General features: G+C 37.1%; 1 protein-coding gene and 1 long non-coding RNA gene across 3 annotated transcripts in view; one reads left to right on the top strand and one right to left on the bottom strand.

The window, feature by feature from the left end:
* LOC139994803 (adenylate cyclase type 6) overlaps positions 1 to 13817 on the bottom strand; it is a 102676-nt gene extending 88859 nt beyond the window's left edge. For both annotated transcript variants that reach the window (XM_072017744.1, XM_072017746.1), the window contains exon 1: positions 12719 to 13817. The gene's annotated coding sequence lies outside the window, so the exon portion shown is untranslated. The remainder of the gene's footprint in view (positions 1 to 12718) is intronic.
* On the top strand, positions 13329 to 16587 carry LOC139994816 (uncharacterized). Its single transcript, XR_011801761.1, has 3 exons — positions 13329 to 13463; positions 13533 to 13761; positions 13814 to 16587. It is a non-coding gene; the product is annotated as an uncharacterized lncRNA (long non-coding RNA).
* Positions 16588 to 17304: the final 717 nt, after the last annotated feature.

Below are 17304 nucleotides of genomic sequence, written 5' to 3'. Positions count from 1 at the left end.
GTGAAAAATGGCTCCCAGTATTCCAACAGCTGGCCCTCTCGACTCGTTATCGTTACTTTCGTTGGTTTACTGCCGCTAATTGGGCCAAACGATGGAATTTATTCCTCAATTATGCCACAGCCATGCCCTGTTTTACATAATTCCCTATAAATGATCGTATCGATTTTTCTTCACCCTCGAACCAGCTCAACGATATCGAACAACATGATTCTCCCAATGAGATCATCGTGCCATTCCTCCGAGCCGGATCTTATCAAATTTGACAGAATTTACTTAAAAAAACACGCTGTCGCTGAAAGGTATACGCGACACTTGTTTATCTCCGACGAGACACATTCTAACCTCAAAATTATCGTATGGTCAAATGAAACTACGATTGTTTGGTTCTTCGTGATCGTCGTAGCTAAGGTGTAACAGTAGGCCCGATTAAATTGATTTTCAAAAATCAACTATATACGTAATAATATGTAACAAGAAATAGTAAAATAATAAAACATATCTGACAGAAGTACTTTGCTACTTTACAGGCTCTTTATCTGAAGACTAACTCTTCAATTATAGGGCGGATTAAGAAGGTTATTTCAAACAAATAACATTTTGCATTTTGATATTTAAACAGCAAATGTGTGTATTAAATTACTATACACGTGTATACACTGTGTGCAGTAAATACGAGAATAAATTAGTGCTTTGTTTTTGAATACGTAGGTAGGTTAATAAAAAGGTAGCAAATGTTGCTTTTAATTGTTAACTCATCGTTGTATCGTATAATTTGGTCAAATTCACACACTGTTACTACAAATCGAGCAAATCGTCCGGCTACTCGTGATATATTAGCGTATAATCAATTTAAACTTTAATTAAAAATGTAATGAATTTCAGTTAATCTGTAGATGTAGCAAACCTAACTGCGAACATTTGGTCGTACAGTGTATATCTCATGAAATAGCGGTCTTAATAATCCAACCAAAAACAGTTCTATCCATAACTCATGGCAATAACTGTCAAGAATGGACTTGTGCTGCTTTTGGAATTCATGGCTTGAATTTTTCATAGTATCGAATAATATACGGTGGAGTATCGGTGAAGAATGAATGAACGACGAGAAAATTACGCTGCGTGTCAGAGCACAGTCACAGAAATAGAAAACGAACGATAAGAGAGGAAGAAATAAGTAGACAGAACGAGCAAGTTCTATTTTTATTTCCGCTTGGAACCGTCGACCTGATGCACTTTTTATTCTCCCCCTCGCTCTATTAACGCCTCGTCAACGATGCATTAAGGTATTTGCAGTGGAAATTGGCCTTTCTTTCTGACAGTTCCTCTGAAATCTTGACAATACTTTATTTAGTACATTATCCTTACAGGATTCAATTTTCAAGAAGATTTGCTTTAGCGAAATGGAGATATTCGACTTCAAGGTTGAACATTTCCAAAACCTTGTCTACGTTGAAACATGTTGCATCGACACTAAAGCCTGATTCACGCTAGGAGCCTAAAGTACAGACAGATCAGGATCGATTAAAATCTAAGATTCGACAGTAAAACTAAACAATCGAAAACAATGAGATCCCATGGTAATCTCTTTCATTTTTATTCGTTCAGTCGAAGAAGGAACGATGTCATTTTCCAAGTATGATTTAATGAAAATCATGCTAATCTTAGATGAGGATGCATAAGATGGCTAATGCGATATGTTTGTAACAGTAACGTATTAACGTGGAGATGATAAGTGGAAGTAATTGCGCTAATTATGTAGCCGTAGAAGTTTGCAGGCCATTTTTTTCATATTTTGATCCACGATTTTGTCACGTGAGTCTGTAATATATTTTGTAACCAAAATCATATAGTTCGCTGCAGGTTTCTACAAATTCAATTAAACGCTCGTCCTCCGTGTTCCTTTTCGACTGTCGACCGCAGTCTCGACCGCTAGCAAACCGATGTTACGGTTAACAGATTTTCATTTGGTTTGGTTTCATCTGGAATATGACTTTCGAGTCTCAGTGTGTTTTAAGCCCATTGTCCACGAAGCGTCGCTTCATAGACGCGTATCAGATATGTCGATGCTAACAGCGAGTATGCGTTCGTGTAGTGGTAATTGTAATGTAACGTGCATCCGTTCGTGAAACAGCAACGAAATAGCAACGTTTTCGTTGCTATGCATTTTGGAAGAATTATTAGAAATTTACAGAAGCGAACCGTGCTTATGGAATTTGAAATTCAAAGATTATCATCGTGTAGAGAAAGAAACGTCGTATTCAAAGTTAGTAATCGAATTAAAAGAGTTTGGCACCTCTGCGGATAGAGCAAGTACAATAAAGAAAATAAATAGCATTCATTCATACACACCATTCAACTATTATGGTCGTATAACACATGTAGGTATAGCTACGCCTGCTAGAGTACCATAGGAATAAATAGGCACATGTAACAGGTTCACATGACCACAAGTAGGGACCGTTTAGTAACTTTGTAACTGACAGACTTACCGAAAAGTGTGTAACTGGCTTAATGGACCACGCTTGCGCCTTTACGAAGCGACGCGACGTTGCCACGTGCACAGTAAGACTTAAGCCGACTTTACACTGTGACACTTTGGAGGAAATTTGGAGAAGTATACATTTGGCTTTACTTTTAAGAAATATCGTTGCGTTACAAATACCTTAATACTCGGCTAACATTTTCTGCGTCTTGCATTAATCTCTCCCTTCTGAAATAAAGAAACGACTCGACATCCGTTTTCAAATGGCGCTATGCACGAGGAAACGAAGCCGCGTTAAAAATTAACGCACGCCGCGTGTCTTGGATCGATTTTCGTCCATCAGCCACCTGCACTACAGCGTATAGACATTAGCTTCGTCTGGAAAATGGTTCTCATATTATCTTTGACGATAACTCATTTTCCAGTTCTCGTGTTTTCTCTATGGACGAGGGGAGTTGATTATGAATCTTTGACTTTCCAATTGCAATATTGCAAGTAAAATTTAATATTGCATAATTGTAATCTAGTATAGTTGCGTAGCTATAGTTTGTGAGAATAGGGGATCGATCAATTTAGAATTTTTATCTCCTAAAACAAATCCAGATTCTATCGTATTTCAGAAATTTGGAATTGAAACTTAGATAGCACACGGTGTCCAAACTTTAAGTCTGTCTTACATGTATTTCAAGTCTTAACTGATTCGAATAGTACGAACATGAAAATTCCAATCTGAAACTTTCAGCACAACCACCATATTTTTAAAGGTCAAGTAACCTAACCTCATTTTCCGGATCTGCATTCCATTAAACTAATTAAAATAACACAAAACTAAGGAATAGATGGTCTCAAAGTTTCCTCAAGCAATTAAATAAGCAGGCAGCTTTCTTCTAACTTTCTTATTCTTTTAATATACTTAACCTCACTTTTTTAGCTACATATTGCATCTATCGAAAATTTAAGAATTTAAAAATAAAAATACTCGGATATTTGGAACAGTGATTTGTTTTCTCGTAAACAAGTATCTTAAGGTCATCTTGCAAACTGGATCTATGAGTGTTGGAAACAATTTGTCTTCTACTTATTTCGTGAAATAATCCATGAAAAGCGAGATGTAATAGTGGGGAAACGTTTTAAAGAACAGCGAACAGCCGTGGACGAACGGAAGAATTGTCTGCGGACCTGAAGCTCGATTGGCAGAGTAGAATAGAGAAAAAAGGATTTTCGATATCGAGTGGCAAAGGCGAGCCGCTGTCGAGTGTTCTCGAGGGCCATTCACAGATTCCAATTTGTCCTTCGTGTCGCCTCGACGTTGCACAATAACCCAAGAAACTCGGAGAAAAAAATTTACTAGCCACTTTTTATACTGCCGAAACATTTCCATAAACGAGCTATCCCCTTTAAATTCTCGCATTATTTATTTGTTTATTTATTTAGGAAGAAGATAGAAGAGTACTTGTTCGTGAGATTACCTTTAAAAAGTTCCAATCGTTCACTGAAATAGAAGTAGTGTGATAAACGTACTAAAAACACGTAGTACCACGTTTTTCTGATTCCTGTTGAATTACAATCGAATTACAATTATGAATAATGATACATCTGCAGAGATAAAAATATTTATTCAAGAGAGGCTCAGAAATTTGTTTTCTATCCAATAAAGATCAGTCGTTTAATATTATAATGATGAGAGTTTTAACGTTTAGTATAGTAATTATATGTGTGTTTAACGTCGGACACGATGGTAAGAAGGAAATCGTTGAAAATTGAATCAAGCTGTTATGGGATAAGTATCGAACGTGTGTTCAACAAGTGTGTCCCATGCCCATGCGATCAAGCAATCAGAACAGCATCCATCGTTGACACACAATTACATAATAAAGAGGACAGGGACTAGCATACCATACAATTCCCATTACCTCGTCAGGGATCAATGAAAAAATTGTAGGAAATTGGGCTAATTATCGCAATCGGGTGAAACGACGCAAAATCGAGTTCCAGGTATCTCGTTATCGCGGTGTCATCATCCTGGAAGAAGAAAAATAGAAGAAAACATGGATAGCTTTATTAAAATTTCAAATTGAACTCTGAAACCCTTTACACGTTGTTACAAAATCTGTTTCAATATAGTGACAGGAAAAATTCACTTTTTATCTTTTTTAAGGTTGCCCTCAGGCAATAAATAGTATCGCCAATATTTCGAGATTCTCGACAAAAATGCAGTTCGTCGATAAATATTGGAAACATTGTATTCGCGATACATATTGATCTTTTCATTTGAAAACCTTTATTGATAATATACAGGGCAGCCCACGCAGCTATTCCATGATATACGTTAGCAATATATAGTTATAGAAAAATGTCAAAGGAGTAAGATGAATGGTTCAAAAATATACATTCGTAGGACCATGTTCTTTTTTAATTTCTTTTTTTTTTTTTTTTTTTTTAGTGCAGTGGTGCAGTGCAATCAACAATTGCATTATTCTTTTAAATGGAAATGCATACTTGTTTTTACGTAAGTAGATGCCTAACGTTGTCATCGTGGTAGCTGCTGTTTTTTGAGGTTATGGTGATCGTCACTAATCGATCATGAAGTTGGCGTTTCAGATAGATCAATACCAACCAAACGATTGCACGAAAAGGACGGGAAATTAGATCGATTAAAAGTAACTATACACAAACGTTTGAAAAAAGTACTAGAACTTTTGCATAGACCTAATAATACATCGAGATAATTGATTAGAACAGATCGATGCACCTGCGTAAATTGATATTCCTTAGCAACATGTACGTAGTAATACATCGTTGTTATAGTTCCAATCACATAGAATCCATGGCAATTAGTCGAAAGGGCAACTCGACTTCCGGTTGCCGTAGGGCAACAAATCGAATGTCATCACGCCTGCAATCATCCTGGGCCCCCGTGAGTATGTACACTGAATTCAGAGGTATTGCGGTTTTGGTCGGTAATGACGCCACGAAAATCTCAGCTAGCGGTTAACGATAATCGATAGAGTATAACGAAGTCCCTAGTTCGATCATTTTCCACGACAAACACTGGCAACCCAATGTCTGCGTTGGCAAATTTTACTAGAAACCACAATTTCCTCTGAACGCTCCAATTCTCATCTTCGTTAATCCAAGACGACACGATTTTCTATTCTTATTGACCTTTTAATATCGAGTTTTAGAATTTTGGTCATTGAGAATTTGGTTTGAGAATTTTTGGCAAGATGAGGAATTTTTTGAAAATTACTAGTTGCTAGTTACCTCGCGAGTTTTTGATTGCTTGAATGTTGGTCATTGTTTAGAAAATTTTGATTTGACTAACTTTGCAGCGATCTTTTCAAAATTTCACTCATTATGATCGGAATGATGTAGTTTGAGCGTTAAAGCTACGTTACTTTAATGTTTCGCATAATCACGTTAATAGTGCAGTTGTTTGCACAGGGTTGATTGTTTTCATTGTTATCGCCTATCGAAGCGTTTCGCTGTTTCGTTACAGATTATTCGTTATTTTTCTGCGTCGCTATTTCCTCGACGAATTTCTCTGTATACTCGTAGGATAAAAATAAAAATATTCTGCTCGTGTTGCACGAATCAGTACATTCGTTTGTTTGCTGTCCTCCAATTACACGCGACTCTGTGTCCAAAACACGAGATTTGATTATAAAAGAGATTGTTAAGGACCAAACGAAGTGGTCAAATATCTTCGATTATCGTTCGATATCTATCGTTCGAGAAAAAGAATTCCACAGCTCGAAAGTCGTTCACCGCATATTTCTCGTCTTGGACTTCAAAAAAGTCCCTAGATCCTTCCCCTAAAAATGAACAAGTTTAATTTCCTCGTCGTTGTGTCTGGTTACAACGAGCCTAATTGCAGAGTAGATTGGGGAACGATGCAAAGCAGCAGGTGGAATCGATCAAACCTGCACTGGCTCACAAAGGGTACGATTAATTGACAGTACTGAAAGTGGGCGGCCGAAATTCTCGTGTAACTGGCTATTCAACATAGCAAATAACGATTCTCAAAATTGGGCATGCTAGTTGTACAGCTAGTGATTTCCCTGGAGACCCCTAGATGAGAATGGTATCTAGCAAATGTCCCTACAAATGCCACTTCTCTCGCCTAACAAATGAATAACCAAAGCAGCAATTATCTTTTTACTAAAATCTATGTAATTACACTAAATTAGATTTCAACTAGCTTGAGATACGAGAAAAGAGTATCACATTTCAATTAGTGCAGCCATTCTTCATCGTCATCTCAAAAGGAGAAATTACAGAGACTAGGGTTAGGTTGACTCAGGCCTGAACTAAGTTTGATTTAATTCTTGAAACGAGAAAACTGGAAATTGAATTCTGATTGGTACATTTTTAAAAAACGTTTGACATCGCAAAGCTTAAATTAGCTATGGATTAGGTTTGAAGTGGTTCGTGATACGACAAAAATCTATATTATCGGTGTATCTTGTCGAAGACTGTATTTCAGTTATTTTTACGATAAGAGTGGACGACGGTGATGAAAAGCGAAGAAGAGGAGGAATCAGGTAGCACGTGTTTATTTATTCATGTTCACGTAACCAGTGCCAATTAAGATCGAACGACAACCAGCGCAGGTACCTTCATGGTCGAGGAGGAAGCGTCGCGTCGTCTGATTAAAGACCGCCCTATTCCACTGGCCGAGACACAAGAAACGTTCTCTTCACTCATTGCCGATCCGATCTGCTTCTAAATCACCGTCACGCGACGTCTCGATCAATCGTCTAGCGATATTTACGTAACTTTGAAAAACAGCCTCCCGTCGGCGAAAAAGTTCTCTTAGTAAAAGTTTGATAAGTCTATGGAAATTGTCGTGTCGTAGAAGTATGCGGAAAGTTTATAGGCGGTCCATTAAATTGTTTACGACTCTGTACAAACTTCTTCAGAATTTGTCACTGTTCTTACGACAGATTCTTCGAAGTAGCTTTAACACTGATTTCCTTAAATACATCTGGGAAATTTGTTTCGGTATTTTTAGTTAGTAGAATTTTGTCATTGTTTCTGTGAAAATTTTTTAGAAAGGTCCTTTCGCCGTTGTTTTCTCCAGATATGGCGGAAATTCCGAAGAAAAATTTTCGGAATACATGGAAATTGAAAAGAAAATTTCCCAAGTAACTGCAAAGGGATATTTGTCCAATGTAGGGAAAATTTGGAAGAAGTTATCCGACGTTGAAACAAAAATTAGGAGAAGGTTACGAAACTTTGGAAAATTTAGAAAAATCAAATGTTATAATTCAATCTACGTTATCGCGTCCCTTTGGAAAAATCTTCTAGAAATTACTTTCGCTGCTGCTTTTTCCTGATACATATAACTCGAGAGGTTACAATTTCGCGAGTTATTATAATTTCATTCGCAGTCGATCGAAATTCAGTGAACGACGTTTATCCGAGGGAATATGGCAGCTTGTAGAGCTCTTGGGCAACTGCTGATCCTCGAAAAATCCGGATGAGATTTGAGAAAACCAACGTGTCGAAGGGAATAACGACTCGTACATCGATATCATCCCTTTCATCTCGACACGATCGTAAAAATCAACTCGTCTGACGCTAATCTTTTTCCTGCCTTCTTTATGGTCACACACAGACGTGGATAACTCGGTCATCTAAATATCAGCGTCTTAAAATTCAATCTCGAAGTTTGCAAAGAATAATCTAATTCTTTGTACATTATGATTACACTGCGAATTGTTTGTGCATTTTTAGACAATTTTTAGGTTATGTATTTATTACAATTACCTTAGGTATTTATAGATAATTTAGAGGTATAAAAACGCATAGAATGCATATAATACGTGAAGATATATCAAATATCTAAAGAATGATATTTAGTATAATATTCAATAGATTAAACCATTTATATACAGGTTCTATTTCTTCGATCAAATTCGTAGAAATATAAATTTGCATGTCTAATTATGTTTAAGGACAAAATTACTAGAAAATTCCCTATGATTTAAATGCACCTTGCAAGAATTTAGATTTGTTTCTAGAAAAACACTGTAGATGTTTACGCACTTATGGCCAATTTAAAGATACCAAAATGTCTAGACACGCGAATGTACGTAATACGCAAAAATGTACGAAATTGTCTAAAGTACGATATTTGGTAAGTGCACGTGACAATATTCAGTAGATTAAACAATTTCATACACAGAATTCTATTTCTTCGATTAGATTCACAGAAATATAAATTTGCATGAGTATCAGCAGTCTAATTATGTTTAATGACAAAATTACTAGAAAATTCCCTATAATTTAAATGCACCTTGCAAGAATTTAGATTTGTTTCTAGAAAAACACTGTAAATGTTTACGCACTTATGGCCAATTTAAAAATACCAAAATACCTAGACACGCGAATGCACGTAATACGCAAAAACATACGAAATTGTCTAAAGTACGATATTTGGTAAGTGCACGTGACAATATTCAGTAGATTAAACAATTTCATACACAGAATTCTATTTCTTCGATTAAATTCATAGGAATATAAATTTTCATGAATATTCGCAGTCCAGTTACGTTTAATGACAAGATTACTGGAAAATTCCCTATAATTTTAATGGGACGAGAATTTTTGCCCGGTGATTTATTCGCAAAGGTAAGGAAGCGTAAAAGTGAATTCGCTTCAGCGTGTAACGTGGAAAACTCTTGAAAACAGATTTCGATGAACGGAGGAAGCTGCAGTTCTGCGTGGGCGGACAACATTATGTTAATCACGCGAACCGGAAACGGTCGACAAAGGTTTCGGTTTCGGGCTTAAATATTAAACCCGGATCAAGGGGGCGGCATTAATGACTGACAGGTGCATGAATAGCATTACATCGAACAATACTGCATACCTACGGCAATGCGTTACCATAAGTTGGCAGGATTCTCGTTTAAATATAACAAATACAATATAATCTATAATCATAGAATAGAAATAATATAATAACACAATCAAAGTCAATTGTAGCATGAAAACTAAGGTATAAGAAAACAATTTATATGAACTTTAACTCAAAGAAGAAAGTAATACAACCGTAAGAAATTAATTTTCAAATGATATCTCAATATCTGGTTTTCTTCATTAATAATATTAAATTATTTCTTACGGTTGCATTACATTCTTTTTTAAGTTAAAGTACATATAAATTGTTTTCTTTATCATTGCGGTTAAGATTGTTCATATGAATTGTTTTGATAATAAAAAATTTATATGAACTTTAACTCAAAGAAGAAAGTAATACAACCGTAAGAAATTAATTTTCAAATGATATCTCAATATCTGGGTTTCTTCATTAATAATATTAAATTATTTCTATTAAAGAAGAAAACCAGATATTGAGATATCATTTGAAAATTAATTTCTTACGGTTGTATTACTTTCTTCTTTGAGTTAAAGTTCATATAAATTGTTTACTATGAAAACAATTCATATGAACAATCTTAACCACAATAATAAAGAAAACAATTTATATGAACTTTAACTTAAAAAAGAATGTAATACAACCGTAAGAAATAATTTAATATTTTTAAAGAAGAAAACCAGATATTGAGATATCATTTGAAAGTTAATTTCTTACGGTTGTATTACTTTCTTCTTTGAGTTAAAGTTCATATAAATTGTTTACTATGAAAACAATTCATATGAACAATCTTAACCACAATAATAAAGAAAACAATTTATATGAACTTTAACTTAAAAAAGAATGTAATGCAACCGTAAGAAATAATTTAATATTTTTAAAGAAGAAATCCAGATATTGAGATATCATTTGAAAATTAATTTCTTATGGTTGTATTACTTTCTTCTTTGAGTTAAAGTTCATATAAATTTTTTACTATGAAAACAATTCATATGAACAATCTTAACCACAATGATAAAGAAAACAATTTATATGAACTTTAACTTAAAAAAGAATGTAATACAACCGTAAGAAATAATTTAATATTTTTAAAGAAGAAAACCAGATATTGAGATATCATTTGAAAGTTAATTTCTTACGGTTTGTATTACTTTCTTCTTTGAGTTAAAGTTCATATAAATTGTTTATTATCAAAACAATTCATATGAATTATATGAAACGTATAATATAACTCAAAGAAGAAAGTAATACAACCATAAGAAATGACATATAGTTAGATGCATATAATAGTTGGAGAAGCCTGGATGTATTGCTTATAGCAATCACAAGGATCCTCTACCGAATCGTTTTTATCGGTGTATCCTACCGATCAAACGCGTAATTCGTTCGCTTTTCGTCGTTAAAATGTATCTCACCGATGAAACCGAAACGTAGATTTCAAATAAAACCACAAGTTCTGGACTCTTCGTTTCTTTTAAACACAATTCCATGCGTTTTGCATTATGCATATCTCCTGTATCTTGCATACGCTCTGCATATCGTATACATATTTCGCGTAGCGGATGCTCTATGCAGCCGAGTGTGAGCTTCATCTTTCAAAAGCTTAGAAACACGAAAATGTTTCCACGGAACGAAACGAAACATCGATGCGAGTTTCTGAATTTCCTTCGCGTAATTTTACGCGTCGATGCCCGGTGAATGGTGCGATCGTTGCGGTTGTCCGCGAGAATTCGTCTAACTTACATCGTTGAATACGATGTTCCCAACGAAAATTTAATATTCCTTCGGATTCATTTGCAGATATTATCGGAGGCCATAAAAGAATCGCAAGCGGCGGGGATTACGTCTAACCGGATCGATCGTTGCGGCCATCACCGTTATCGAAAACTGGAAAAATATAGAAAAAAAAAAAAAGAAAAAATATACCCGGCATGTCGCTGACAACAGGCTACGTAACGTAAATGTGAAATCGAAAATGATTCGTTTGAACCTGTTCGACATATATTTGGGGCAGGTGAATTCTTATCCTCGGTTTTACTCTTTTTTTTTTTTTTTTTTTTTTTTACTAATTGCTAATTGTGTGTCGAACCCTCTGGAAATAAATAACTTTACCTCCTAAATGATCGTAAAAGTTAAACCCAAAATCACGTCTTCTATTATACGTAGCTGTGATTATTACCATGGAGAGAATAATAATTATTTTCTAATTAAAATATACTCCTTGTCAACGATAGATGAGTGATCCGAACACTTTCGAAGGATGATCCTTGTGACGTTGTATCTCTCGTTTGCTTCAGATCAGCCTGTCCTTACGGTTGACGGCAGAGTCTCGGATTTAACGAGCATCAACCAATTAGGGTAGTGAAAGGGACGTTATTATGGTTGTCGATCATAAGCCAATAATAGAACGAAGGCATACGCGTTGTACCGCTGCTTATTCGGGCCATTATGATCGCAGACGCGAATAGCCGACTGCCAATTGCAGCGAAAACCGGGTTTTCCCCCTGCAACCATGTCTAGGTCTATGTAACTTTGACGAGGCGAACTGGAACGATGACATAATCGTGACGGGGTTAGAGCACCGGCTGAAGTATTAGAGAGCCGGATGAAACGACCGAACATGCTCCGGACTGTTTTACACATTTTAAGGAAACTCGCTTCTTCTGCGCGTAATTTCGATGATTCGGTTGACCGTTTCGATGAGTAACTTTGTTTCGTGCGAGTTCTTTCTAAACGGGCCAAGTTGAACGAATTGATGGACGAAAGAAAGTCTAAAATCGACACTTGCAAATAAGTTGATTGTAACTTCATAAAAAATGTCCATCCAGTGAAACAGACATTTCCGTTTGAAATTGTTACATTTTTCTATAATATCGTATTTATTTACCAACGAGTGAAGTTGCAATATTTAGATCGTTCCACGTAAACGTGCGAACGATAAGAAGAAACAAATTGTATCTGCGCAGTCCTTTTACCAATCACATTAACATTTCCTAGGGACTTTGTTTCATCTCCAATTGGATAGAAACGAAATTTGTTAGCGACTGGCTATTGCGTTAAGCTCTGATACAAAGGTTTCAAAAAATACATCTGTAAACTGTTTAAAAGTAAAGAGGCTGAAACAAGATGAACGTCAAACGCGACTGGGTTACGGAGGATCAAAAATGACCCGGCTAAAGTAAATTCTTGTCGATGAATTTTTAACTGCGATTTTTATGACCAAACATTTAGATGGACATAGCTAGACAGGCCAGTGGCGCTCATAATCGTTGATAAAAACGAGTGCGTGCTCGCGGAGGACGATCAACGAGTCGTCACGCTAATCGACGATAAAACTCGAGCATTCTTACCTTCGCTCGATGCTCGATCTTGACACGTTTCTGATTCCCGGCACTCTTAGGCCCCTTTCACAACGATTTCTCCTCTGTTTTATCAGACTGACTGATCAATCTTTCACGAAGATCCATCCGATTTGCCGCGCTCTTTTCCAGCTTCATCACTATCCCTATTCTTGCCAGATCCTTGCGAAACCTCACCAACTGCTTGCTCCGTTTCCCAAACTCAGACTCCAGTCCCTTTCCGAGATTTCGCTCTTCGAGATCTTCCTCTTAATTTCCACCTCCACACCTGGTCACTCAAAGGATCGATAGCTCTAGCCGATCAGAAGCTAAAAACTGGTCTTTCGAGGCGTTTTCTTTTGATTTTAGTTTCTTTTGAGGAGCCTTTGAAGAGTCTCTGCAGAGCTTGGTACGAAGAATCATGTTAAAATTCGGCGCAAATGTGCATTTGGCGAAATGGGATGCCGAAACTGTGAGGAATGCTGGCCCTCGGAGAAGAAAGCGATGATCTGGACGAGGAATGTGGATCAATCACGGACACACGACAGGAACAAACGGTCCAATTGCACACAGCAGCTTGGCAATTACAGCTTAAACGAGCCAAGGCCCCTCGACGCTCAATGTTCAGCCTGGTAACAGATTTGCCTGGACTTGGCCTCATCTGCTACTGTCCGACTCTTCTCTTAAACCCTTCAAACTCGATTCTTTAACGAATCTTCTCGTCTAACAACAATTTTTCGTAGCTAATAATCGACAGGTAACAGTTTGTTGAATATATCTCAAGACTATCGAAGGGAGATACTCTGACAGATCTTCTTCTTCACAGAAGTCTACGCTTCGCTGGGAATCTCCCTTGATGAATCGGCTGGATCATTCATGACGGAAGGATTCGCAGAACCGAGAAGCCTCTGATGTTTGTTTCCTCGGGCAGTCAGACCCCTGTCAGGATCGCAAGAAGCTCGGGATCTCTTGGGATTCAGCGAATCATTACGAAATTATTCACTTCCTGTATCTTGGATTGATTCGGATGACAGCAAATTGCAAAAATTCAGCAGGTAACTAGAAAAATAAAACTCAATTCTCCGACTTATTTCGGTATCTCTACAGAGATCTCTGTTCCTCGCTGAAACGGTTTAGAAAGTTTCAAGAATGCCAGCAACCCTAGAATCAGAGGACCACCATAGGATTATCGCACGGTGTCCTGTGATGTGAAGCCATGATCGATCGACGAAGAAAGGTTTGTTGAGAGTTCGATTGAAATATTCCTCGTGGCTCTACGAGGGAATCGTTGTGAGGATACACTTTCTGGAAGAGAGGAGCGCGACGCGTCTCGGACAAGTGTCGCGCGCAGACTAAACCTTCCGACGCGGCTTCCGCGCGGCTTTCAGTACGCGTACTGTGCGCAGGGCTCGACGTGCGTCCCACGCCTACAGCCCTGAGCCGGAGACACGCAACCCCCGACTGAAGATTAACCCGTTCGTCTTGCTACGGCCGCTGAACTGACGCCTATTAACTAAGTGGAAACAATTATTTCCTGCATTGGAGTGGGATACAGTTCTATGGAACCAAGGACTTACTCTTCGGATTTGCTCGGGCATTGCGGTTTTTAGCAAAGCTGCGACGACGAACGTAGTTTAGGTTGGAGAATGGTTTGAGTATTGGTGTCTGGGTGTTGTAAATGAGAATCAATTGCAGGTTTCTTTGTGGATTACGCTTTCGCAGGGATTCCAGCAAGGACTTGGTAGATCTTAGATGGAAAATTCTAAAAATCACATAGATCCACGGAAACACCAACCACGAGGCCGAATAATGCGACGAAAGTGATTCTGTCCAAAGGGAATGAGCTAAAATGCATGTCCCGTGGGGTTGTTTACCACATTTGGCCATATGGTCGATTCTAAATATAATAGCCAGGTTAAAGAAGTATGCTGCTTTAGCTGATCGTATTAACCCAGTTCTTATCGATTCCCCTCAGGGTTTGGTTCACAATGTGTGTTGTGCTCCTTGTCGTGGTTTACTCTTTCCCCTTTACCGGCCGAATTCAATGAACATCCCATTTCTGATTGCTACGCTCCAATTTCATACGCTCTCTCTCTCTCTCTCTCTCTCTCTCTCTCTCTCTCTTTCTCTCTCTCTCTCCGTTCCTCGACTTTGAAGCCCCTCCTAATCACAGACTGTACTTCTACAAACGTACTATTTCGTTTTTCTGCCATTCCTTTTCATGCTGCGTCCTTTAAAACGTTCGCCGATCGTTCACGACATATTCAAGATTCCATGAAACTGGAAATTCAAGTCGTATTGGAATTTAGTTTCCAAATATGTGCAATATCCTTGAAAATTGAAAGATCAAGTTAAATTACAGTGGGGAATTTTAATAAAAAGAGTTTGATTTCTCGATAAGGATTGACGAAAGAGCGAGGTTAGGTTTGAGTTTCAAATTTGGAGACGGAGTAGTTTGAAATGTAAGGGGATTAAAACGGATACGTCAGAGAGTTGTTCATAATTCAACCAGATTTCATTGAAACGTGAGTATCTGGTTACCGAAATTACCCTTTCTCACGACTGTGCTGCGAAACTTTGAGAAGCTCTGCAATTGGCGAAGTTTACAATCGACATTATTCTTGCATCTCTTTGATCACCATGGGAATACTGTTTCAAATTCCGCTTTGTCCAAGTCCCGAATAGAATTTTAAAGCCAGTGCCAAAATCACCCTACTACGTGTCTCACGACTTTCCTTCAAAATGACAGAGAGTCGGGAGAAATTGTATCCTCGTTACTTCGTGACGTCTAAGATCTCAAATTCGTGAAAATCCGATGGTAAACTGGAAAATTGAAAAATAATGGCCTTTCCCGCCAAATGCGTCTTTATCTGTAAATGACGATTATTAAAACTAAATAGTTGCTTCTTTTCAGTTCCCGTTTCTGGGTGCCATTTGCAATATCAAATTTGCGAAGGTTAGGTTAGGTTAGAATCTTACAAATTTGCAAATGAATCTCGTTTCTAAAATAATCATTTTTCTCACCATACGAGAAGAGCAATTTACCTGGATTAATTAATCTCATATCGAATTGTACAATGATAGATAGATATTCGCGAGATACAATCAGAAATACTTTTTCAGCTGGATTAATCAGTTTTCAATTGAATACGCAGCGATACGAATTTTCAGAGCGCGTAATTGAATTCTCCTGTCGTCGATGAGATCATTCATTTTCCCGTCTTCGCAACGAGTTATTAACACAGACATACGAAACAATTACTTGGAAACGAAAGAAGATCTGCAGGCGACATTCGTCAAGCTGCAATTAACAATTCATAATTTTCACGATTAATTCGACGAAGAGTAAAACATATCCCCCGCTTTATCTACACCAGTTACAATTACATCCATTGCGCATGCGCGATACCAGGACCGTTCTTTTCTATGGTGATTCATTGCACAGTCAATTTTGAAATATTTAAAGACGTGTTATTACAATAGTTTTATACTTAAAAATATATATAATACCACGAAGAAAAATATTTTTAACAAATTATTTCATTTGATGAAATTGCCAGAAGGATTATTTATTGTAAATTTTATAAATGCCATTGCTGGAAAGAGCAGTGTACAATGCAATTAATGTAACTATGAAGTGCTTCACTTTTAACAAAAATATTTCGGTGAAAAAGGAAATATTGGATTATAAATCAAATTTTCAATTTTATTCGTTCATCAAAAATTGAGTACATTGTCCAGCTTTCACAAAGGAATGTTTCAAAATTTCAAGGAATTTATCGCTAAAAAGAGACAAGTTCTTACAAAAGCGATTATAACGCTATCAAGAAATACCTAAATTATAGTGAAATATAGAAAATAGACGTTTAAAAATATAAAAAATACTATTCTTTCTTATAATATCTATACTACATTCAATTAGTAAATAGTAACAGTATACGGGGTGTTCTAATAATTGTGCTAAAATCAGCAAGTAGATGATTCGAAGTGCCGTATAAAAAAATTTCATTCTACTTTTTCTACTTCAAGTCTACTTAAAAAATGTTCAAACTCTATTTTCTTAAAAATGGAACGTCATATGAAAAAATGTTATACTATATTTTCAACTTATCTGTTCACATAGGTAGAATCACCTTCTTACCGATTATACCACGATTATTGAAACGCGCTATATTTCTAAATTCAAATGAAACGATTTTCTTGCACAGAGGGCGGTGGTCTCCAAGCGCCTAGCGACAGTACTGCGCGCCAGTGGACGGAGCCCGCATCGAAGCCAGTTGTCGTCTCACAATGGGACGAAGTTGTGGTTTTTTCTGGTTTTTCGTGTGGTTCGCGGCTCTCGTGAAACCCATCGAGTTTCCCGACGTTTTACGAATGTGAATCCCTAGTGGGCACAGCGTCCGCAGGAACAGGATAGTTTCCGAAGGATTCGAAGCAGCTTTGGTGTGACACTGGGCGGTGTCAGGTTAGGTTTCGAAGGTAAGTCGCAATACCAACACGTATATAGAGTTCGTTGATAAGCCATTATTTCGTGAATTTCTTTTTTCACCTTTTTCCCCGCCTTGATGGAATTCGATTCGAAAGTTTCCTTCGATCAA

Source organism: Bombus fervidus, chromosome 15 (genome assembly GCF_041682495.2).
Source record: "Bombus fervidus isolate BK054 chromosome 15, iyBomFerv1, whole genome shotgun sequence".
In the NCBI taxonomy this organism is placed as follows: Eukaryota; Metazoa; Arthropoda; class Insecta; order Hymenoptera; family Apidae; genus Bombus; species Bombus fervidus.
The sequence above is the reverse complement of the archived record's forward strand: the minus strand, read 5'-3'. Positions and strand labels throughout refer to the sequence as shown.